The sequence below is a fragment of the Syzygium oleosum genome, unplaced genomic scaffold, assembly GCF_021117445.2.
Source record: "Syzygium oleosum isolate NSW1041296 unplaced genomic scaffold, Sole_v2.1 Sole_v2.03, whole genome shotgun sequence".
Classification (NCBI taxonomy): domain Eukaryota; kingdom Viridiplantae; phylum Streptophyta; class Magnoliopsida; order Myrtales; family Myrtaceae; genus Syzygium; species Syzygium oleosum.
The window spans coordinates 3,579,058-3,605,348 of NW_026607487.1; the positions used below are offsets into that span (position 1 = coordinate 3,579,058).

The 26,291-nt window shown below is 38.0% G+C and overlaps 1 protein-coding gene across 1 annotated transcript in view; it reads left to right on the forward strand.

The window, feature by feature from the left end:
- The window catches only part of LOC130137617 (disease resistance protein RUN1-like), a 75,337-nt gene that overhangs the window by 9,744 nt on the left and 39,302 nt on the right, over positions 1–26,291 (forward strand). The window lies entirely within an intron of this gene.

Sequence of the window (26,291 nt, forward strand, 5' to 3'; positions counted from 1 at the left end):
TCCTTCTCAGTAAACCAAAGATTTGAATTTTTCATCTAGAGGTGATGATCTTTTGCTACTGAGCCTAGAGTCCATTTTTCGCTTTGTCTGAATTAATGTTTCATTTGAAAATATTTTTGGCGATTTTGAATTCCTTTGCGAGTTCTTTTGTGTGTTAAATTTGACTAGTGGTAGGAATCCTGTTTAGAACAAACAACCCTATCAAGTTTCTTATTGTTCCCTTGATGTTCCTCTCGAACCTTCCAAGATGAGCACGAATTCCCAACAAGTATAAAAAAAATGGAGCTAAAATAAAAATCAAGGTTCAAGTATTCCTGGTTGATGATAAGAAAAATGAAATGTAGTTTTGGCTAGTCTGTCATAGATGACAGTAGACCAGCTTTATATAACCAGTAGTCAATTAGAAATATTATCAAGCAAGGTAAACTAGTGCTGCTTTTGTGACAGGTCTGATTAGTCTATGTAACAATGAAGGCTTACTTTTGGACTTCGATTCATTGAGCTGTATCAATGACCTATTGCATGATTGGGACAATTTTTTGCCCGTTCAGTGAAACAATCTTGGGCGAGAGCTCAAGAGTTTGCTAATTAGTTTGCATCCCATTTGATCCTGTTGTTTTCATGGAATCGTTTTATCACATGATTGACTTGGGTCTGGCTAACTTGGCTCTGGAACTTCAAATTCCACAAAAGAGACTAATCAAAATGAAGAAGAGGGACTTTGCAGAGGAAGCATCAGCAACAACTGAGGGCCATTTTGCATGCCAACCTTGAAGAGGCTCGTGGGTCAACTAAAGTCCCTGAGGAAGTTTTGACGCTTGTGAAGATCCAAACACTTGATCTGGTCTCAACAGCACGTACCTGAATGATTATGAATGTAGTTTTTTCAATTGAATCTGCATTCCATATGGTCATTAGGTTCTACCTTTCTGTTAATCAAATATGTACGTGCTGATTTTCCGTATGTTACTTTGATGCAGAGTTGTTTGATGTGGTTGTGATTTAATGATGTCACTCCCAAACTTGATGAGTCTCTGCAGAGGGAGGTATGCACTGCCAATCACACCATGACTATGAAAGACTAGCTCATGTGCTTCAACTGTATGAGCTGTGGAATTTTACCTGAAAATCAGTATACACAGATGCATGATGACGATCTCCCCCATTTTCCATCAGTTTATAAGTATGCTAATGTCCTTTGAATGTTGTCCTATAGGTTTCTGATTTGATAAGCTCAGTTCTCATGCATGCGGTGTTGAATTTGTAAAGTTGAAATTTGCCTCCTAGCAAACTATTCCGCATTGCTGATTGTGCCAATTGGATTGCGAGATAACCAAGTATTAAGTACATCTTTCTGTTCTGCAATTTAGGCACTTGACCGTTTCAGCATAATCTTATTAATACCAGGTCTGTTCCTAAACACAAACGAGGAAATTGTTGCTATTGCTTACTTCTCCCAAGTCTGTTGTTTTCCTTTTCATTGGCCAGCTAATGAAGTCTCTTTTGATTGCATTCCAACTACGAACTAATCAGACACCTGGAATGTGTGGCAAAACTTGTCCCCAGATTTTGATGTTGGTGCAAATGATGTTTATGCATTCGTACTTATCTTTCATGGGGTAGATAGCGCCACTGCGATCTTAAATATCTTCATTCACTAGTAATTAGTCAACATCATCCTTCTTGTGTAGATTCAAGCTGCATTTTATGAAATTCGGAGAAAGTCTCCAAACACCACAGGATGGAGATGCGTGCAGGAATGAGCCACGTCATGAGAAATTCTGGAAAGGCGGTCCAACGCTATTGGCGTTATTATGTGCTCCGTGTTATTAATACTCTTCATAGGATTCTTAGTCTAAATGGACCTCATCTCATGTGGTGTAGTAGTGCTTTGCAAGCTTTGACATCGTGCAATTCTTTAGCAAAGGCTGAATCTCAAATGCTTGCAGGAAGACCGCATGTGCAGGTAGTTCTGTATTTGAAGTTGAGCATAAAACTAATTTTGTTAACAAGATTATCTTTCAGATGTCCACTTCAAGCTCCACTTTTGTGACTGGAAGAAAAACTTCATCATGGAAAAGCGAATGTCTTGAAATCAGCAAATAAATTGTCAATTGCAGCCGAGAGGTTAAATGAAAGTTTTAATTAGCATATAAACATCTCTTCGGTCTGGTTACATCAGACAGAGCCATACATTTTCATACCTGAAACCAAATTTTCTTTGGCGTTGGATACAGTTAAAGACTGATAAAAAAATGTCGAGAATTTTTTTGGATAGGTGAAAATAGGCCCTCCGAAACTTCTTACTCATTTGGTGTGAACTGAAACTTTGTAGGGTCATTTAATTAGTTAATATTCAGACGCTACAAAGCCAAATTGTGGTCACCGGTCATGCATTCGAGTGTCAATCGAGGCAATTTCTTTGAGGCAATAACAATGGTGGAATTTTAATAGTTATAGTCTGATTCGCTTGCTGTCTACTTGATTAACTCAATTTTTCTAGAGCTCAAGACAAGTCCAAATAGCTTGTTGAGCCAAGATCGAACTTATAAATACTGAAGGATATATAATGCGGGTCATGTTAACGAGTCAATTTTCGGAATATTGGTTAGACATAAAACAAGAAAAGTCGCAAGCAAAGTAAATGTATTGACTGTACAATTTATTTGCTTAATTGCTTTCGATTGAGTTCTTAATAATTAGGAATCCTGTCATCCGGTGTCTAGCCATTTGTTGATGAAAATTGACAAACTAAAACTTTTTCTTAATTTACATTTTCACCTTTACATATGCATTTCACTGGAACAATGTGACATCCAGAAATTTTGTAATAATATGTATGTGATATTGGAAATTTTTCATGTTCAATAATGATACTTAGATTATAAAACTTAGTATTATTTAGCTTAGTATTTGTGTGGACGCATAGAAATTTTTATTAAACCGTAAATTTGCGAGGCGTGGAGAATGATTTTCGGGAACGTAATCGTTACGAGTTTGACGTATTTAAAATTTCTAAACATTGATGTGTACATTAATAGTAGTGCGATGTTAATTAATTTACCGTCGTCTTAGTAGTTGATGTGTGATATTATTAGTTTAAACTTTAGTTAATTAGTGATAATCATTAATAAATTGCTAATTGGTGTTCTAAAGGGAGGAACTTCTGTTTTTATTTTTAATTCCTCACAAAATCTCTCTTAAAGACACCAAGAACTCACATGACAATGGAAGGTTTAATGCATGGCCACATGCCACATTTGGAGGATTCAAGCATGTCACATGCCACTCTTAAGCTAAGCTTCTTACACTAATTTGACATAGCCATAAGCCATCATTACCTTGGCTATTAGTCATCCCTATATGTCTTGACTTCTCACACTTGGCCGTAGATTAAGTGAAGTTTGCCACTTGTGACTTCATGCATTCTTCTACCTAAAATCTATTCCTACACATCACTTTCATCTTAGTAACATCAAAGGAAATTTTTCATCTTGGCCGTAACTCCCTTTTTCACATTCAACTCTAAAAGATAATCTACTTTCACCACTACTCGATCCAAGGCCTACAAGGGGGGTTTAACTTTGGGTTCTTCAGATTTTGCGCGAGGTAAGTGAAGATTCTAGATGTTAAGTTAGTTCAATCTACTTAACACTTTTTATTTGGATGGTTGTGATATGCTATTTTGATGTGGTATAATATTGGTAATATGATGATCTGTGGATTTGTTTTGTTGGTCTCACACATGATAAAAATGTGTGTGATTTGTTTCCTTAAAGTGTGGTATAATTGGCAAATGCAATTGTTAAATCCGAACTTGGAAATGTCATCCTTGAGATGATTTTTAAATTCGTCTTGCTGGTTTTATGCATGTTTAAAAGGTAGTTGATCGTTTTACTTAAAGTGAAGTATATTTGGTGAGTGGAAATGATGAATCTGAACTTGGAAAAGTCATATTTGTAAGTTCAGACTTAACTGTCGTTCATAAAATCTATTAATTTCTTAACCGAGTAGACTTTGCTCTCTGAATCTGGACACATTGATTTCTGAACTCGAGTAGACTTTACTATTTAAAATCTGGATATATGTATTTCTGAACATGAGTAGACTTTACTCTTTAAATTTGGATATATGTATTTCTGAACTCGAGCAAACTTTACCCTTAAAATCTGGATATATGTATTTTCTGAACCGAGTAGATTTTACTTGCAGAATCTGAATTTATTTATTTCAGAACTTGAGTAGAATATACTCTTTAAAATCTGGATATATGTATTTCTAAACTCGAGTAGACTTTACTCTTTAAATTTGGATATATGTATTTCTGAACTCGAGTAGACTTTACTATTTAAAATCTGGATATATGTATTTCTGAACTCGAGTAGACTTTACTCTTAAAATCTGGATATATGTATTTCCTGAACCGAGTAGATTTTACTCTCTAAATCTGGATATGTGTATTTTTTTAACCGAGTGAATTTTACTCTCAAAATCGGTATATATCTATTTTTGAACACGAGTATATTTTACTATCAGAATCTTGATATATTTATTTCTAAATTCGAACAGATTTTACTTTTGAACCAAAATATATTTATTTCCTAAACTTGAGTATATTTACTTTCTAAATTTGAATAGATTTAACTTATGAACTGAGTATATTTACTTTTTAAACTTGAGTAGATTTTTTCCTTTTGAGTTTGATCACGTATTGCTTCGTACTTAATTGATTAAATAATGCATTTCATTGCTTTGAGGGATATGTGATGTAACAAGAAGATGAGTATAGGCATGTAAATACTTATTTATCATGGCTTACATGAGGATAATATATTTTCTGTCACCTACAAATCAACGGTGTCGGGATGTCTCATAGGTTGGGATGCCTCGGAGGGTGTACCGGGATGCCTCGGGAGTCAAGATGCTCCAAAGGTTGGGATGCCCCGGAGAGTATACTGGGATGCCCCGGAGTTGAGATGCCTGTGTGTCGGGATGCCCCGGGAGAGTTCGGGAGGAGAAGTAACGAACCTAACACATGAGTATGAGTGCTATATACCATATGCTTGCGTTTGAATTAAAATATTGTGAAATAATGAAGTGATTTGATTAGTGTGACATATCAAAATGGGAAAGGCATAACATTTATTCAAGTTCCCTGCATACTTATTGGTTGTTATGCATTGATGTTTTTTGTATCGGGTGAAGTGATAAGATGATTTTCCTAACTTAAAACTAGAGAATTCATTTACTGGGCCTCGGCTCATTCCTTTATTTTTCAGACGTGTAGGATGGATGTTCCACAGCCTTTGCGTTTCGGAGTTTTCATGTATTATAAAGGTGTCTATGAAATTGTGTTTGTATCGGAGTCCGAAGTAGTATATACCAAATGTAGTTCTACTATGTGGATCGACATGGGTTTTATGGAGTGGGTTTTCTATCAATTCGTCGCATGGTGCTGTACCCTCGACGACGAGTTAGTTGGCCCGTTGAGGGGCTTTAACACTGATAATGATGGTTCCGTAACGGAGGGCGAAGTTATCAATCTATGACGTCATTAGTCTTTTGTACAGGCAGACTTTTGGAGTAAAATCTAGTGTTAGGATAGGCAACCTCGACCTACCCAGAATTTTATTTTTTTTGTGATTATATGAACTATGGATTGGAGTTGTAAATCTGATAAGTAATGCAAATAAAGAAGCATAAGTACTTTAAGGGTGCGCATGAATACCATTCTGTGCCCGGGAACTATTTCTGAACAGAAATGATTTTTTTTTATTCTTTGCCCGGAAACAATTTCTGTGCATTTGAAGGCGTTTGGTAAACTGTCCAAAATTTCTATTTCTGGAATAGAAAAGAACAGAAATGCGTTTGGTAACTACACACAAATTTCTTTTTATTAATAATATTTTAATAATATTTTGAATTGTTTAAATTTTTTTTTCTTTCTACCCAGGCCATGGCCGGTCGCCGGTGACCGACGACCAGCGGCCGGCCACAGCCCAAGGCCGGCGAGGGCGTCACGGCCCTCGCCGGCCGCCGGCGGAGGCGAGGGTCCCCTCGTTGGCGAGGGCGGACCTCGCCGCCCGGGCGAGGCGGCTCGCCGTCGGGACCCATCTGCGAGGTCGGCTTCGCCGTGGGTCGCGACGGCGAGGCTCGGCCTCGCCGTCCGGGCGAGGCCGACCCTCGCCGTGGGTCGCGACGGCGAGGCTCGGCCTTGCCAGATCCGGGCGAGGCCGACCCGCCGTGGGTCGCGACGGCGAGGCTCGGCCTCGCCGATCCGGGCGAGGCCGACCTCGCCGTCGCGACCGACTGGCGAGGCTCGCCGCCCAGATCCGGCGAGGCCGAGCCTCGCCATGACCGACGGCGAGCCGCTCGCCCAGCGGCGAGGGTCCGGCCGCCCTCGCCGGCAGGGGGGACCCTCGCCTCCGCCGGCGGCCGGCGAGGGCCGTGACGCCCTCGCCGGCCCTGGGCTGTGGCCGGTCGCCGGCGACCGGCCACAACCCAAGAAGAGCAACACAAAAAGAAGAAAAGAAAAAAAAGAAAAAGAAGAAAAAAAAACTGATTCTCAAAATTGTGCCGAGAAACAAGAAGCAACTTTTTTTTACTTCTTGTTTCTCTTCCAAAACTGTTTCTCGGCACAAATATTTGCAAAAATGTGCCCGGGAACAAAAAGTTTACCAAACGCATTTCTGTTCCCAAACTATTTCTGGGAACAAAAGAACAGAAATTTTCACTATTTGACACGTTACCAAACGGGCCCTAACTATATTTGTGTGATTTTCATGGTTAAGAAATGTTCAAATTAAGCTTCTGCTTGCCTATTTAATTATTAAGATAAGAGACGCGTGTCGTGCGTAACGTTCTGGGCATCACAAACGATCTTCAAAAAATCTATTACGAAGATATAGTTCCCAACACTATTTTACTGTTCGAAAAAAAAAACACTAATTTACTGTTGACTAAAGCATCATGATCATGACGGTAATTCCAAAAGTCGAAGCTCTCTAAGTGGACCGTTGGATAGAAAGAGAAAAAGCGTCAAAGCTCTCCAGGTGGACCGTTGGATAGAAAAAGAAAACACGTGGTTTGTCAAATTGCTTTGCAAAACTGATTTTCTCTTACAACTTACGGACACGAATGCAATCGAACTTGCTTCTAATTAAGAATAGTTACGATGAGTAAAGAAAATTAGTGACACATAGGTCTTAGAACTTCATGAAGCGTAAAATGAAAGTTATGATCAATTAGATAATTTACTAATGATAACACGAGAAATTTACTACCAATTGAGTAGATCACTATTTTCGTGGAAGCCTGGGTTCTAGAGAACTTACGACTTTCAAAGAAATATTACACCCTGCAAAGAAAACTTACCAAAGATTATTTTACAGATAAGTTATAATTAGTGGGGACAATTACACATACCAAAGGAAAGTTACGATCCATTAGGTATTTTACTAACAACAAAAAAAGAAATAGTAAACTTCGGCGGATTCTATTATTTGTGAAATATTACAAACTATAAGATCCAGAGAACTTATGTAGACACAAGAAAATTCCGTTCTATGAAAAACAGTTACGAGCAAAAATATATAACAGGTAAACTGCTAAAAAAATCACAGTCAACTAGACGAGATCCGATCCCATTTTCCGTTCTATTAATTATTGAAGCTGAAAAGTTATCAAATCCCTGTAGCGTGGAAGATCATAACTTTCCCTGAGACGGGATCAGGTCCCATTTTTTCTTCTCATCTGGTCGTCGTTGATCGTTCTACTGATTCTCGCCAATATTTAGGTGGCTTTGAGTTGTGAGGAATATGGAGGAATTTGTTTGAGTTGAAATGGTATGCCATAGCGTCCCTTTTTTCTTTCTTTCTATGCCTTTTTCTCTCTTAATAGTCGTGGTGTATGCTTAGAGAGTATTTGGTAATTCTTCGCATGAAGTAACTGCTGGATGATCAGCTTATGTGATTTTACTGCCAAATTTGCCGACTCCTAGATAATAGTCAGTTATTGGTGGGGGGGGGGGGGGGTGTCGCGGCGGCGGGGCGGGGGCTTTCTTTTCCTTCTCAATTAGTACGGGTTGAGCTTAATTCCAGTTATGTGGGGATTGGGTTGAGTTGAGCCTGAGAAATTCAATTTTTTCCTCAAGTTGGGGGTTTTTAATTGAAAAAAAAGATGGACAAAAAAAACGTTTAGGGTAGAATTGTGATATGACCTAAAATTGAGGGTTTTTTATGGGACAAAAAAAGTTTATGGGAGAATTGGGACTAAATCTAAAGTTGGAGTTTTTACGAGATAAAAGGTAAAATTGTGATAAGCTAAAGTTGGAGGGTTTTTAGGGAATTAGATCATTTTTTACATATCCATAATGGATCCATCCCATGTGATATACCTAAAGGGTGTTTTGGGAAGGCCCTCCATTCTCGCAAAAAGCATTTTAATGCGAAGGATATGGAGAAAGCGCGGCAAGCATTTAGAGGTGTGAGTTACCAACATGGAGTGGAGTTGGACAAAATCACAATGCACACATGCTTCATTTCCAGTAGAACTTTTCTATATAAATTGGTCGCATTCAACCTTCATATGTATGTTGGTGTCTACCAATTGGATTTAGTAGAACCAGGAAGTTCTCAGTGATTTGACAGGCATGAACTATATCAGGAAGGAGCCCTTGAGAAACGTAGTAGGCTGTGGTCTATGAGGAATACTTGCAAGTTCTAGTCGGAATAAGGTAATCAATTTCGGATTAGATCAATATTAAGCATAGAAGGGAAATTATTCCCTAGGAAGAACGGATTGAAGATGAGGAATTCCCGTATTAATTTCAGTTCTTCCTTCTCCTTCTCAGCAAAGGATGCCATTTTTCTTAAGAGAATGTTATAACAAATGAAGTATTCGGAGTTGAGATCAAAACTGGTTCCTGATCTGATTGGAATTTCAACCACTCCTTTTGTTTTCGTCTTTTAGTCCATCATTTCTTATCCAAGTAATTTCTAGTATAGGCTCTAGTCTAGTCTAGTAGTGGTGATGTGTTGCTGTGCTCGTCTTGAGAAACCAACACGAGATGGTTTTGTTCACTGTGAAAATACCTGTTTTCCTGTACTAAGCAAGCTAATTATCACCTCTTTAATTATCAACGTATGAAACTGGTGTTAGAGAAATTCCTACGTGTATCGTTTCTCTGAGGAGGCTGGAGATGCTTAGTGCCGTGTTGTTCACTGGCTCAACTTCCTGACTTTATATGCCAGCTTGTACATTTGCCGACCCTTGTGTTATCTTATTCAAAAGTTGCCGAACTTGCGGATAGCAATGGGTCCATGGTGAAATTCCAGAGCTTGTTATTGCATTCATGCCCATTGAGAGGGATCCCAGACTCAATTGGGAAGTTGAAATCATTGATTGAATTGGACCTATCCCATACACGTGTTACAGAATTGCCTGGATATTTTCTGGACTTGCTGAATCCGAAAACTCCCAAGGTTTCCTATACTAAGGTCAAGAAGTTACCTAGTGCTATGGGAAGGTTGTGAATACTGCTAAGAGATGGATGCATCAAATTGCAATAGATTGGGAGAGGGAATTCCAAGTAAAATTGGTGAGTTATCTTCCCTGGGAAAGCTTCAATTATGTAGTAAATCCATCTCAGGCTTGCCAGAAAGCATCCAAAATCTTTCTTCTCTTCGTTGCATTGATGTTGGGGACTGCTGCAAGCTTCAACTATTGCCGAAGCTTCCTTCTGGCCTAACATTTTTAGAAGTTACCTGTCAGAGCCACACGTTGCCACAACTTTCCCACCTAATCCATCTGAAAGAACTTACTTATCATGGTTCAGAACTTCTGTCAAGGCTATTGAAGCTATATGTAAGATATAGTGATGAGGTGAAAGTTTTGTCTAAATTACAGTTTCGTGAATGCTTCGAACTTATGAAAAGCAAAGGCCCCACAGAATTTAAATCCCTGGCAACATTGGATGTGGCGGGATGGACAAAGTTGTCTAAGTTTGATGGCCATGAACAATATTCGGAGTCTTTGAGATGTGTACACATGCATCAGTTCGGTGAATCAAGCGCTCCAATGAAATTGGAAGAACTCTAGTTGAAATTCAAGGCCATGATTGATTGAAGTCCTTGGAAAGTCTGCAAATGACTAGTTGCAATTCCATTGAAAGACTAGATCTTTCGCAATCAATTTATCTAAAGCAACTAGATACTATTGCAAAAATTTAGTTGCAATTTGAGATTTTGATGGTTTACTGCTCTTGGAAGAGTTGAATATCTCTTGGCATACGTTCATTGAAAGAGTGAACCTACCAAGATCAGAGTGTTTGAAGCAATTAAAGGCTATGCATTGTGAAAACCTTGTTGAATCTGAAGGCCTCCACAGGTCAGAGTTGTTGGAAGCATTTGATACATCTGTTTGTACATCCATTGAAAGATTACCAAATTTATCCTGCTTCAAGACCCTGAAAGAGTCGAACATCAATTGCAGTAGGAAGATTGAGGATATTGAGAGCTTGGAGAAATTCTCTTTCTGTCAAAGCATTTACATCGAGGAATGCATATCCTTAGAGAAACTATCTAACTTATCCAAATACCTAGAAAAATTCACATTGATAGATACACACTGAGTTCTGGAGATCCCTGGGCTCGAGGAATAAATAATTCTAACATTTATAGATTTCAAGAGATGCAAGTCAATGGAAACTTTACCAGATTTGTCGGCATGTGAGAAGTTGTAATTTCTGTTGGCATGACATTGCAAGCGACTTACTCAGCTTCAGGGGCTTGGAGAGTTGGATATAGTGTATTTGGATATTTTTGGATGAAATTCATAGGAAACAATCTCAAAATCACTTGGAACACGTCTCATACAGAATTGTGAAGAATTTGAATATCATTGGGATGAAAAAAGATCGAGTTCCGGAGATAAAGAATGTGATCAGCCATATTCTTATGTTATAACTGTCGAGAAAATTCATGCTCCCTAACAAACATAAATAAGTAGGTAGCCTATGATATATATAATTATTTATTTTTGGATATTTATCACCCATTTTTCAATGGTATCTTCTGTTTGACAAAGAGAATTTCCTTGACGGCATCTCATTTTCTTATATAATTCAAGGAGTGGGGAAGTCGGTCTTGGAAGGTGATGTGATGCATCAGCGAAATTTTCCCCAGATCATTGCAGGAACAGGTTTAAATCCTAACGTCTTCAAGTAAATCAGGAGTCATCATTATTGAAGGATCCAGGTGATTCTATTGTGAAATCACTTTCCTACATGCTTAATCTGTCTTAACCTGGCTGAGGAAGTTCAAACTGCATTTCGAAGATGATTTGAGTTCAAGAAAGGGGATGTTGCAGATAATGGATCAGCAAATACTCAGTGAAACTTTGTGCTTGACGCTTGTGGGACCAGCCGATTTAAGGGTTGGCCCTGTGACAAATTTACACGAAACTAATTTTTTGATCACCAAAAATCCCAAATTGGTATACTCGTAACCTATTTCGAAAATTTCCATTAATGAAAGATGTAAATCCACTGGAGTTTCTTATAATTTAATCCATAACAATTTTCGCATTGAACCCACAAATGCCTCTATTTTTGAGTCAAAGTCAAATTTTACCGTAAAATTGCTGAGCTGGATAAGAAATGGCAATAACTCAATTGATATTACAAGTCCGAGTGGAAATCCATATCATTTTGGGGTAAATTTATTACAAGTGTACCGATTTAGGGTTTTTGATGACCCAAAAATTAGTTTTGGGTAAATTTATCACAGTTGTATCAATTTGGACTTTTTTGTGACATTAACCTTTTAAAAAATTCGTCGGTTGGGTGTCCCAAGCATATGCCATATAGGGGGAGTGCAAAACATATTGCAGGTCCCCTCCCCAAATTTCCTTCCCTGTGCAGGCTCCGGGTAGAAATTAATCCAGAGCTACTGTACTTCCGCATCTTGCAGAAGATATGAAAGAAATTCAAATTGAATAAAGGTGTTACAGAGCCTATTTTGATAATTTATGCAATTTTAAACACAACGTCATCAAGAGTTGTTTACACCAAAAAATAACCGACTTTTGGTTATTATCGATAAGTGATAAACTTAGTCGATGAGAGCAGAGTTTGGTCATTTTTAAATAGAATTATCGATAACTTGATGAGAATCGACAACTTGCCAATGAAATCATTGACAACACAATGTGAAAGTTATTGACGAGAGTTTTGAAGTTTCTCAACAAAGTCATCGATACCGATGGCGAGCAATCAACACGAAGATAACCGTTGGGTGGTTATGTCCATATCCATTAATTTAGGATTTGTGTAACTTCTTTTGGATAAATATTCGTGAAGTGCCTTTCCGTAACCACCGAAAGGATTAAGGAGTTATCGATAGTAACAGTCATGTGTAATCACCATTTGTAAGTCTCTGAAGAGAGTTATAAATACCGTAAGTGCACTTTTTGTAAAGGCCTCTCTCAATCAATCACAGCCTCAACAGCCTAGCAAATTTATCTCTGTCTTTCCTTTTCCGCAATTCCAATATCTTTCAAGTTCCGTACTTTAGTCGTAATTTTAGATATCTCGTCATCAATTAAATTTCGGCGTGTATCTTAGTTGTAGTTTTTAGATGTTCATTGTCACGCCCCGAACCCCAACGGGTTCGCGACACCCCTTCAACGGTCGTATTGAACGCGACGTCCCAGGACGCGTCGCCGACTCAAACGAACTACGCAAGCGGAAGCGAAATAAAACACCCCAGACAATTAACATGATGACAAAAGGATAGCACGAAACAATAATTGCATAACGTCATAAAGCAGTCACTATTACAAAACGATAACCCAGGCTACCAATTTCAAACCACAATTTTCAAAAGGGAGCGGTGGTTGACAAGCTTATCTCCTCTACAAAAAGGTACTCAAAAGACAAGGTAATTTGATCTATCCTTCAATCCCTGTGGTACTCTGGCGGCATCTCCGAATCGATCACGGTCGCGGATCTGAAAGTGGTTATATAATAACCGTGAGAACGAGTCTCAATAAGCAACACCCTAAACCCCACCTAGGCCAATGCGTACCCAGACAAGTCTCAACATGCAATCTAACCGATAACATATATATAATTCACATAAATGGACTTACCTCGCCATCCAATCACATGCCCCCACTGCACATTAGTCAAATCATGATAATGAAATAATATTCCGATAATATAACACAATCATTCGAGCGCCATCCACACTCGCACCCAACCAATCCAACCAAACATCCACACATACCATCAATCAATCCAATCAAATATCCACACGTACCATCAATCAATCCAATCAAATATCCACACGTACTTTCAGTCAATCCAACCAATCACATTTCGCACACGTGCCCAACCAACCATCTGACGACCAGCGCCACTGCGCCTCAGGTCCATTCTCACAGCCCGTGCCAATGCACCTCAGGCTCAGCCTCCGATCAATTCGGGCTCTGTCCCTCACTGGACATCTCGCACTTTCTCACGACTCGTGTAAACACGCCTCAGGTTTGACTGTCCTTTCACGAACCACCGTCAACACGCCTCAGGTTTGACTTTCCTTTCACGGACCACCGTCAACACGTCTCAAGTCCGTTCTCACAAGCACACAAGCCACACAATTCAATCAATTCCAATGGCCGCCGTCAACACGTCCCAAGCCAAACTTTCCTTTCACGGACTACCGTCAACACGTCTCAAGTCCGTTCTCACAAGCACACAAGCCACACAATTCAATCAATTCCAATGGCCGCCGTCAACACGTCCCAAGCCAAACTTTCCTTTCACGGACCACCGTCAACACGTCTCAAGTCCGTTCTCACACGTCATACTAATCAAATTCCAATCATGAGTACACCAAACAAGCCCACCCGTCCGACATTCAAGTCGGCCACATTCAAACATCAAATTCATCCACAAATGCCACGATAACACCGAATAATTCTCGAGAGAGAGAAAAACCGAGAATATACAAAATCGGGTCCAAACTGGGCAGTTGTGCAGTGACAGAAATCCATTTGAAATAAATAGTAAATAAACTCCAAAAATTCTGAAATTTGTATATGTTGCATAAAACATCTTGATAAACATTTTCCGTGAAGAACTTGAAATCCATTTCCAACTTTAAACACCTCTTTTTGACACTCAAATCCGGACAGAATCCGGTTCGCTCGGACAGCCCTTCAGACCATCAAAATACAACTCATTCAGTACCCAAATCACTTTGGAAAGCTCTGAAATTTTTATATATCATAGAAAAAAGTGTTTTTAACAATTTTTGTGAAGAAAGTTTGTTGAAATAAGGTCTAGAAAATTTTATAAAAATTCGGAAAGACAAGAAGGTCGGGTGAACAGTAACTCCGGCAGCCCTGAGACCGTCCGAAAGCCGACCTCCGAATGACCCCACAAAACTTCTAAAAATTCTGAATTTAAATTATGTTATACCTCAAGATGTTGGGAACAAATTCCATGAAGAACACCCTCAGATTCGGCCCACAATGATCACCAAAAAAATAAAAAGGCGCAGAGGTACAGTAACAACCAGAAATTCGAGAATCATTAAACTTGCACCATTAAGCAAATCAAGCTTATACAACCACTAAACCAACTATCCACAGCCCCTAACCCATCCCTAGACATGCCATTAGTAACCCACTAGCCTAACCAAGGATTAGGAAGTCACTTACCAAGGGTTTAAGCAAGAAAACCGGTGAACAGGCAAACTGAGCTCCAGCGGTGAACAGGGCTGGACGGGAATCTCCGGCAACTTTCTGGCGACCAGGCTAGGATGGTTGGAACGAACACAAGATGGTGGTGGTCGGGGTACCAGGAGTGAGGCCTAAAGAGAGAGAGAGAAAGAGGGGAAAATGGGTGTTTTCCAGTTGGTTTCTGGGCTAGTTCAGGCTTTTGTGAACAGTGCGCACTCCGGCGGCCGGACGGGTGGCTGGCCGGCGATTCAGGCGACGAGTCCGATGGCATCTGAACCGGAGAAGCAAGGTGGAGGTGATGGTGCTTGAAGCTTCGGCCGATTCCAAGGACGGAGAGAGAGAGAGAGCTCCGGGAATAAGAAGAGAGAGAGAGAGCAAGTCAACCCACTCAAGTGCAATCCGAGGGTCCAAAATTGATCTTGGTGAGCAAGCCAAGATCTAAGGGCCATGAAAATTCCTAGTTTTCAATTAAAGAAAAAGATTAGAAGACACTAATTCAAATAAACACTGAGGGAGGTATACCGGTCTAGGTCCGCACCCGGTCCAAATTTCACTTTTCACATATCCCGGGCAATCTCGAGGCTGGCCACAATAATATCGACACCGTCCAATTAAATTCGTCCCGAAACTCCGATAAATTCGACACCAAAGTTTGGGCTCTAAATAACGGTCAAATTCGATCGAGTGCGATTCTAGCAAAATCTCTAGTTTAAAGAAAATAACCCAGGAGTGATCAGTTCCGGGCGAGATTTTATTATAAGCGCACTGACGAATTACACGTTTTATAAATACCAACTATGGGCCGAAATTCGAAATGTCACATTCATCGTCGATTAAATTTCAATGTTGTATCTTGATCATCGCACTTTGTTGTTGATTAAATTCCAACAAAGCTTTTTATGTCATTGGGTTTCATTGTTGATGAAATTCCGTTGAAGCGTATCTATTCCTTGCATTTCAGTGATACAACTCCTGTCCAAAATCGCTGCAAAACCCATCTCAATCTTAAAAAAGCTGAAGAACGAATTTTGGTGAAAGATACTTTGTCGACGATCCAATTTCGGCGAATCATCTTTTTGATATGCCGGGTGGGACAACTTGTGGTTCAATTTAAGGAATTTCAATGCCAATCATCCAAAGCCTAACAATGCTACAGGTGACAATCCCAATGGCAGTGACAGGGCACTCCAAATATACAGTCGTTAACCAAGAGGCATAAGAAGGCCAATGCAAGGGGGCAGACTTTCCCTGAGGTCATACTAAAAAACAATCGAGAGAAGTTGCACCAAATCCCCATATGTTGGCCACCATGAAGAGATTATTCGAAGAACAGCGGAACGATATAGCCAATTACATTGTGAGTTCAAACGTGATCAAGCTGATTGTCATTAATGCCATGCATTATGTTTTCTCAAGGATAGGATCGTCCAATCAACCACTATTATCTAATCCAGTGGTAGCAAGTTACGTTTCTAGTCCCTCTTCATTTATTAACCCAATAATAATAGTCAGAGTAGCCAAGCCCTATAAGAATTGTGCGAAGGCCTAAATCTTCTAATCAAGGTCACAATGATGAGAATAATTGGGCTGATGTTGTTAAAAAATAACCAAATTGATGACAATAATTTTGCAAATCAAACTAGTCAACAGGTCTGTTAATTGCCAAATGTTGAAGATGTAAGGCAAGTTCTAGCCAATCTAAATATTCCTATTAGGCTTAACATGCCGATTAATGTTCGTAATATGGCAAGATCAGCATTATTGCTTAGGAGGCAACCAACCAAGTCCACAGTTGAACTTGGCACAATTTGTTGAAGAAGTTCGACAACAAATAGGATTAGAAAGGGGTGTTATCATACCTATTTTTTGGAAACCACATCCTGAATAGGTCGATAATCAGTCTTTTCTAAGAGGCTCTGAAATCCCTAAATTTGTGATTTTTACTTGCGAAGATAAACAATCAACTATTGAACACATTGGTCGATTTATAGCTTAGTATAGAGAAGAAGGGACAATTGAGTTTTTAAAACTTATGTTATTTCCTTTGTCTTTGTCGAAAAATGCTTTTACCTAGTAAACTGACCACCTAATTCGGTGTGTAATTGGGCAGAGATGGAGAGACAATTCCATTTTTAATATTATAGAATGATACATGAGGTATCGATTGCTGATTTAGCTACACTCTATCAATACATTAGCGTGTCGGTCGATCAATTTGTTACTCAATTAAAAAAGGTTAGAATTAGATGCCTTACTCCACTCTTAGAAAAAGAATTTGCAAATTTGGCTTTCAATGGGTTTAAATTTAATTTTAGAGAAAAATTTGAAGGCCAACTTTTTGTCAATTTATCTTAATTGGCAACGAAGATGTCTAAGTATGAGCAACTACTTAAGGACGTAAATAGATGGTCCCATGAAGACTTTACAAAACATGACTTTCATGGAAAAATGTGTCACATGATGAATGTAACCAAGATAAGATTTGGCAAGGAAAAACCGAATTTGCTAATGACAATGGGCACATGATGACTCCTGATTAGCTAATTTTAAAAGAATCGAACAAAGATGAATCATTCAATTCTTTTAAAAGGGGCATATATTTATATCAAAAAATGACCAACTTTTAGTTATTATCAACAAATGATAGACTTAGTTGACGAGAGTAGAGTTTGGTCATTTGTGAATAGAATTATCGATGATTTAAAGGGAATCGACAACTCGCCAGTGAAATCATCGACAACACAATACAAAGTCATTGATAACGATGGCGAGCAATCAATACAAAAATAACATTGGGTGGTTATGTCCATATCCGTTAATTTAGTATTTGTGTAACCTCTTTTGGATAAGTATTTGTGAAGTAACTTCCAGTGACCACCAAAAGGATTAATGAGTTATTTATTCTTTCAAATTTAGTAACCATCATGTATAACCGGTGTTTGTAAATGAAGAGAGTTATAAATTCCCTAAGTGCACTTTTTGTAAAGTCCTCTCTCAATCAATCATAGAACTCAACATTTATGCAAATTAATCTTCATCTTTCCTTTCTCGCAATTTAAATATCTTTCAATTCCCATTCTTAGTCGTAGTTTCATATATCTAGTCGTCGATTAAATTCTGACATGTATCTTAATTGTAGTTTTCAAATATTCATCATCGATTAAATCCAACGTTGTATCGTTATCATCGTACTTTGTCCTCAATGCAAAGCCTTATATGTCATCAGGCTTCATCGTTGATTAAATTCCGTTGAAGCGTATCTATCCCTCGTGTTCCATCGATACAACTCCTGTTCAGAATTAGCACATAACCCGTCTCAATCTTAAAAAAGTCGAAGAACGAATTTCGGTGAAATATACTTCATCTACGATCCAATTTGGGCGAAACAAGAGTCATCTGAAGATAATAGCCAAGCTGATTGTCACAGTCAACTATAAATATATGTACATACTCAAAAAGACGTATTCATGAATTTTGAGAAAATTCTCTCTGCCATCGCCCATTTTTTCCCTACTATAATCCTAGTGCTTATATCCTGAATGTTTTAAGGTGGCTAACATGAGCCTTCACGGAGACCAACTTCTATATACAAGCTGATACCAGTTCCAAGGCCGGTTTCCGTGTGGAACCGAACAATTCAGGGCATAAAGCCGAGAACCGAACAGATTAAGGCCGGTTGCCAAATTTTTATCCGGGAATTGAACCGTTTCCCATGTGAGCCACAAACCAGCCGGGTAAGGTCGATTCTATTCAGTTCTTGAATTGAAAGATGTAACTCAGAATTAGCTATGACTCTTTCGATTCTTTCTTTTGACCATTTACATCTCCACTACTGTTATTTGATCAAAGTGAATTTACAATCCTTCAACTCATATCCATTAATGCACCATGTCGTGACCTTCTTGACACAGGGTCGAGGAAAAGATGAGTTTAGAGGTAATGTTGAGTTGAGGACCAACGGTCCTTAATTGGTGCAAGTTCTCCCAAATCCTTACCTCGTGCGACGTTACGATTTCTATTTTAATTTGATTAACCCTATGAGAATTCTATATAAGAAGTCGCCACTAGCCTATTAAGTTCAGCTAAAAACCATGTGAGGTATGGGGTATACCTCACTTCTTACGTAACCAAAAATTTAGGGTCGGAGACTTTATTACATTAGTTATCTAACTGATACTCTTTCGGTACCTAAACTTGATTATTTGTCAGTTAAGATATCCATGTAGTCTTTTTACCAAATTGTGAATCCTAAGGTTTTCATCCACTAAGTGTCCATGCAATGTTTTCAGTGTTAATTATGGTCCTAGTGTGTGGCCGAACCATCCAACTAGGCTAAACAAAATATGAGAAACTCAATCAAGGAAATGACATAGAAGAATGAAAACAAACACATCAAAAGCAATAATAAAAGGGAGAGTAAAGGGTGAAGTGCGGTAAAGTAACCCGATACGAGTCAGACAAAGAATATGACATGGCCTCGTTATTAAATCTCAAGATAGCAATCCCATGAGTTTAGTTCAAATTGAGTTCAATTTTTTTTCTAAAAGATTAATCTTCCAAGACTAAACTAATTCTAATACTAAAATCTAACAACCTAATCAAGGCCTATCTTTTTCTAATTATTTTTCCAATTTTTATTTTTTGAAATTTTGTTATAATTATTATTTATTTATTTTTGGAAATTGGGCCCGGCCCGCGGATAAGGCTAAACAAGGACTTCATAAGGACGCAGGCCAAACCTTCGAGCCCGGTCCGCGTATTATAGTCAGAGATGGACTTTGCAAGTCCAAGTAGCAAAAGTAAATGGACTTATTCGCTATGCCTATTCCCACTAAAACCTCACAAGCCCTATTTTGAATTCAAACTCGTCCAAACACACACTAATCCATCTTCTATCACAACTTCATCAAGTCTAAAGTAGAGCCCATCTTTTAATATCCTTGTTTTGAACCCTTTTTTTTTTATCTCTTTTCTTTTATTTTATAATTTTGGTTCTTTTCCACCGGCTTCTTCACTGCACTGGCGCCTTCATCGTCTTCTTCATAATACGGAGAACACCCAAAACACCATCAAAGATCCATTTTCCAGATCATCAAAGTATGTAAATATATATATAGCGCGAGAATAAATAGCCTAGGATCAAAGATCCATTTATATATATGTAAATGGATCTTTAATGCTCGCGCGAGAATAAATAGCCTAGGATCTGGGGATTATAAATAGAAAATTTAATCTGAATGTTTACGTTTATTAGAAAGGATTCTGAGGAATTGTAATAAAAAGAATAGGACAACAAAGATGTATGTAATTTTTAATCGTCGCTCTAAATATTCAAAATATCTAATATATTGAGAAAATAGATAAAGGATATGAGATATATTTCTAGATCTAGCAACAGCAAAAATATATTCTAATATAAAAGTGCAGATTTCTATGCAGAATATTATTAAATAAATAAAATTAAATAAAAGCGCGAGCATTATAAATAATAAAGAAACCGTAAGCAATATATAAAATGAGAAGAAGAATTGCTAGAACTCCTAAACCAACCATGTAGGTGGTATTGTTAAGCGAGAAGGAAAAGGGCAAAATGGTAAGAAGAAGTAAGGATATATAACAATTGCAGAGAATTGCTTTAAAGAAGAGCACAAACCATCCACAGGCGGTTCGACCTGCCGTTTGTGGGGTATGTAAATGTAAATGTATGGAAGAAATTAGAGATGACTGTTATATAAATAGTACGGAAAGATTACAACAACAGTATTGAAAGGTTACAGAATGTAGATATTGAAGTACAAGTGCAGAAGTAAAAATTTCTTCGGTAGAAATTCTCCCGTTACTCAGACTATTTGGTAGTCTAGAATGATAAGATTTTCAACACTACAAAAACTAGAAAAGGTTTCGACAGATCTTGAAAGTATGGAACAAGATCTTGACAGGGATCAGAAACTTACTGGGTATGGAAAGGTTATAGAAAGGTTGTGAGATGAATGATCTCTTATTCTCTCGGAGAAGGTTTGGAGAGGTCTGGAGAAACTGGGGAGGTTTGGAATTCTGAGAGAAAAGATCCGAAAAAAGTTCTGTTTCCTCAAGGGAGTGAGGTCTGGTTATATAAGCAGGCTGGGTTCCTGTAGAAATAGTTCATGGGCAGTACTGTCGCAAATAGTAGTAAGTGCACAGTGTTACAGTGAACAGTAATCGGACATAATTATGAAAATTTTGAAAAAGGAAAAGGCTGACAGACTCCTTTCGCTTAGAAATGATGAAAACAGCAGGAGTCTTTCGGCGCCTTTCACCTAGGAAAATCTGGAGAGATCTTCCACCGGTTCAGGCTCTTCTTCTTCTTCATCCTTTACGCTTGCCCAGTTGTGAGGAATGGGATCAAATCCTGGGATACCATAGCAGTCATCTTCATTGGAATTGCCACTATGATGAGATTGAGAAGAACCGGTTTCTTCAATTTGCGAAAGGGCTTGTTTTAGCATTCCTGCTAGCTGTTGATGGGTTTTAGCAGATGCTAATTTAGAAAGTACGAACTCTTTGTCATGTAGAAAGGGGGTGATATCTTCAGAAGTGATTGGAGCATTTCCCCTAGAAATTAGCCATTCTGAGACGGCTTGTTTGGTGGTTCTATCAAAAAATTTGAAACCATCCCACCATTTGACTTTGAATCGTCTTATGAGAATGGGGATGCCCGTTTCAATGGCTTTTCCGTAATCAAAATACCATCCCAAAACCCAAGATACTCCAAAATAGTAAAAGAAGAGCATCGGTTTGGGAAAGTTTTTCTCATATGGAAGTGGATTAAATTTTTCAAGGAAAAGTTCATAACTGGGTTGGATTTTTGGGTGGATTATTTCATCAGTAGGTCCCAAATGTTCCCACCAACGAATGAACCAATATGGAACAGATTTGATATCAAAGTCTTCGAAAAAGAATAGCCAAGTATGAGAATTATTGGCATTCTTTCTCCAAAAAGTGTTCCATTAAGCCTGTTGATAGTCAAAATATGAGAAGGATGTTCTGGATGGAAGGGATTCGGTCTTATTGAATTTTTTCAAGGCCAATGGATCAGGTTTCCATTAAGAAGGGTGAATGACCCTATGAATTCTGGCTGTGGAATAATTCACATGACCCTTATCAGAGAAGTGTCTGAAAGTAATGGATTTCGTTTCTTCTAGAATTTTCTCATAAATTCTATTGTTTTGTAAATATCATGAGGAGTATAAAGGAATTTCTCAGAAAACATATTTCTAGCAAAAACATATGGATCTGCATTATAAAAGCCATTTTCAGCATTGCAAATGTTTTGAAATATTGTTTATGAAAAAATTTTGATTTTGAAGGGGTAGTCTGGGTAGACTGTATTATTACCTCACTAGAAATTGTTTTTCCCTTTGCCTTCTGAGTGGCTATGGGAGAAGGATCTGGACTTACCATTGCCATGGATGGTTGAGGCTGAGTATTGAAAGCTTGTTGGAGAAGCTGTAAGGCTTCTTCTTGAGATAATTGGGTTATGTCATATTGGGAAAGTTTATTAAACTCAGAAGGATTTCCCGTAAGAGGAACAGGTTCTTTTTTGACCTGGCTGGAAATGGTAGTAATATTCAATAGTTGTTGGGCAGCCTGGAGCCAGGTTCTGATATTGGTCAGTTCGGAGGGTTTCTTTTCAGATGATGGTTCTGCAATTTGTTTTCCTTTGTCTCTCCTCGCGGGTTTATTGGGAGGCTTTGGAGGCATTTTCCTTGTAAGAATTCTCGTGTGAGAAAATCTGGGAGAGAATTTGAAGAACCATTTATAAATTCTATATCAAAATAAAAAACAGATAAAATGGCTTGCCATCTGGCAAAAATCTGTTTGGAAGCAATATTTTGAACATCTTTCTGCAAAACATCTTTTGCAGATTTACAATCAATTCTTAATAAAAATTTCTGATTCAAAAGATCTCCTTGAAATTTAGAAATAGAAAGTACAATAGCAAGAATTTCTTTTTTAATGGTGGAGTAATTCTTTTGACAATCATTTCAGTGCTTGGAGACAAATTGAACAATTTGTTCTTTATTATCTTTGGATTGTTTAAGAATTCCTCCATATCCAATATCAGAAGCATCGGTTTCAATAATTTTGAAAGCAAAAGGATCAGCAAGATGTAAACAAGGAATTTCCTTGACAGTCCGCTTGATCTGTTTTACAATATCAGTATGAATCTGAGTCCATGGTGGAGGGTCTTTCTTGAGCCTTTGATGGAGTGGTTTGCAAATTATATTGATGCGAGGGAAGAATTCAATAATATAATTCAAACTTCCTAGAAATCTTTGCAATTGATTTTTGTCTCTGATTTCATCAGGAAATTTTTCAGAAAATATTATTGATCTTTCAATAGGTATGATAGTTCCTTGATGAATGTAGTGTCCTAGAAAACGAATTTTTGTTTTAAAAAGGGATATTTTAGTAGGTGAACCTACTAAATCATTCTTTTTCACAATATTAATAAAATGACTGATGTGTCTAAAATGTTTTTCTATGGATGTAGAAAATATTAGAACATCATCGATGTAGACTATAATGTAATCAGAACAATGATTAAAAATATCATTCATAATCCTTTGGAATTCAGAAGGGGCATTTTTCAAACCAAAAGGCATGACATTCCATTCATATTGGCCAAAAGGAACAGTAAAAGCTGTTTTATCCTTTTTGCTAATTTGAATTTGCCAGAAGCCTGATTTCATATCAAATTTTGAAAAGATCTTTGCATCATAAAGTCTATTTAACAAATCCTTTTTGTTAGGAATTGGATATCTTATCCATTTTAAAGCTGTATTCAAAGGTTTATAATTTATTACCAATCTTGAAACTCCTCTTTCTAGTTCAGCATTTTTGTTGACATAGAAAGCAGAGCAACTCCAAGGTGATTGGCTTTTCCTAATAAGCTTTTTCTCAAGAAGTTCCTGTATTTCTTTATAACAGAAATTTAAAACTTCGTGATTCATTTGAGAAGGTCTAGCTTTAGTAGGAATGTCCTTTTCTAAAAAACCTGGTTCATAAGATAGGTCAACTATGTGACACTTATGAGACCAGAAAGCATTGGGAATATTAGAACATATGGAATCTTTGATTTGATTTTCAAGATTAGAAATCTTTTTTTGAAGACTTGCTTCAGAAAGATTTTTGTCAATCCTTTTGTATTCAAGATCTTCTTTAAGAAACTGAAGATGAGTCTCTTTGTCTTGGATTATGCAATTAATCTCAGAGATGGAATGTTCTTGAAGAGTATTCAAATTTCTGGTTTGGGGCTTTGAAATGAAATTAAAACATATTCTTTTGCCTAAGGTTTCTGTTTCGATTCCCTTTTCAGAAACTTTAAAAGGTTGGAGTAAATTGATAAAAGGTGATCCTAAAATAACATTTTGTTTGATATTTCTAACAAGAAGAAATGGAGTTTTAAAAGAGATTTGGTCTTTCACAATTTCAGCTTCAGGAATCTTGTAATTTATAATTAGCTTATCTCCGGATGCTGATTTGAGAGATTGGGAAGTTTTCTCAAAATATTTGGTTGGTATAAGACCTTCCTTTATACAATTAAGGTCTACACCAGTATCAAAAAGGGCCGTTGTTTCTAAAACAATTTTATTTTGGATTCTTATGGAAATATTGATGATCCATTTTCTGGTAGTTATTTCAGAAAGTATTAGAAGGAAGTTTGTATCAGAAGAAGAAGTGAGTTTGTCACGCCCCGAACCCCCGTCGAGCCCGCGACATCCCACCTCCGGTCGAACAGAGTGCGACGTCCCAGGAATAACGTCGCCGACCCAACGATCCATCAGAGTTAACTCGCGGCGGAAGCAATCAAAAATCCCGGACATTAAAATTGGAGAACACCAGGAAGGAACAAATCATCAAACCACCAAGCATATATTACACTTCCAAATATTTACATCATCCGCCAATACAAACCACAAAATAATTTATAAGCACACCGAACTATAAACTCCAAACCACCAAAATATCAGGATCAGCTCTCTAGGTCAGCACTATCCAAAAATGGGGCGCATCCTCCTCCCCAGAACTATCCCCTACGCCCTCTCGAAGGCGTCCACTCTGACTCACTGTCCTCGGCATCACCACCTGAATCCTCCGCAACTGTCTGCTCACCCGACGACTCCGAGTCGACCTCAATCTCGACATTCAGGCGGGGGCTCTGAAATGGTTTGGTTGAAACAACCATGAGATCACATCTCAATAAGTCACAACCTAAGCCCCACCTAGGCTATCACGTAATTCCAGACACATCCAAACGCGCAACCAAACAACCACACAACCAGCAATCAAACATTCACACATACCTGGACTCTCTGCATACGCACCATGCACGTTAGCCCACAATCCCAACATACAATTCTTGCACACATGCCATCACACACTTTCCACATATCAATACACGCGCCAATCATACTGTCGCGACCTAAAATTTCCTCTCAGGCTAATGGATTGTTAAGACTAAGCCTAACTCGGGCCCTCCCAAGCCCTACCAATTCGCAACTTAGGGTTTAAGTTTTTAACGTGCAAAAGTTTTCATGCTTGGAGTCGCCACTAATCTATTTGTGGTAGGTCGATTAGAAACCTAAATAAAACATAGGGAGATATGTTTTATTCCTACGAACCAGAGATTCTAAGCCCGGGGACTTGATTACGCTAGATCTGGTCTAACGCCCTTTCGGTACCTTTTCTTTTCAAAAATGTTTTGGCAGGCAGTTTGGATCCATTTCAACTTAGTTACTAACATGTGAGGTGTTCATGCGAGTGCGCAAACCACCAATTTAACACCCAGAAAGCATTAAATAAATTGCAAGTTTGGAAGAATTACTTACCTGGAAGCAACGTAAGCATCTGCATTGTTAGCTAGAAAATCACATTGACACCCTAATATGATTTCTAATTAACAAGCAATTCACTCAATTTCTTTTTTTGGATTTTCACTTATTTAAATGAAATCTAGCCTATATGCAATGACATGCGAAAATGACATGCGATTAATGCAACCTAGCATGCAAACTATATGTCGTGCGACGACGTGACCTATTTCTAATGACAGGACGAATGATTATTTTTGGTATTTTCTCAATTTAAATTCGGAATAATAAAAATGCCTAAATTAACATGCAAACTATGATGACTTAATCTACCCTAGCATGATTTCTTTTAGGATTTTTGTTAAAATTCGAAATAATGAATAACCTGAATAATCTATTAAGATTAGAATATTACTTAATTTAAACTAGGAAATAGATCATCTCAAGTCCTAATTTAAATTAAATAACTACTCTATCTTCTAGATATATTTAGGATTCCTAGACATGCAAAAACTCTAATTCAAATCTAATTAATATTTTTTTGAATTTTCTGTTTATTTGAAAAAGGAAAGCAATTAAATAAACAAGGATAGCAACCACATTCAAAACGTCCACGGGATCCGACATATTTGTTTCAAACTCGGATTAGGCACAAAAATCAAACTATCGGTCATATCTATAGGGTTATAGATATCG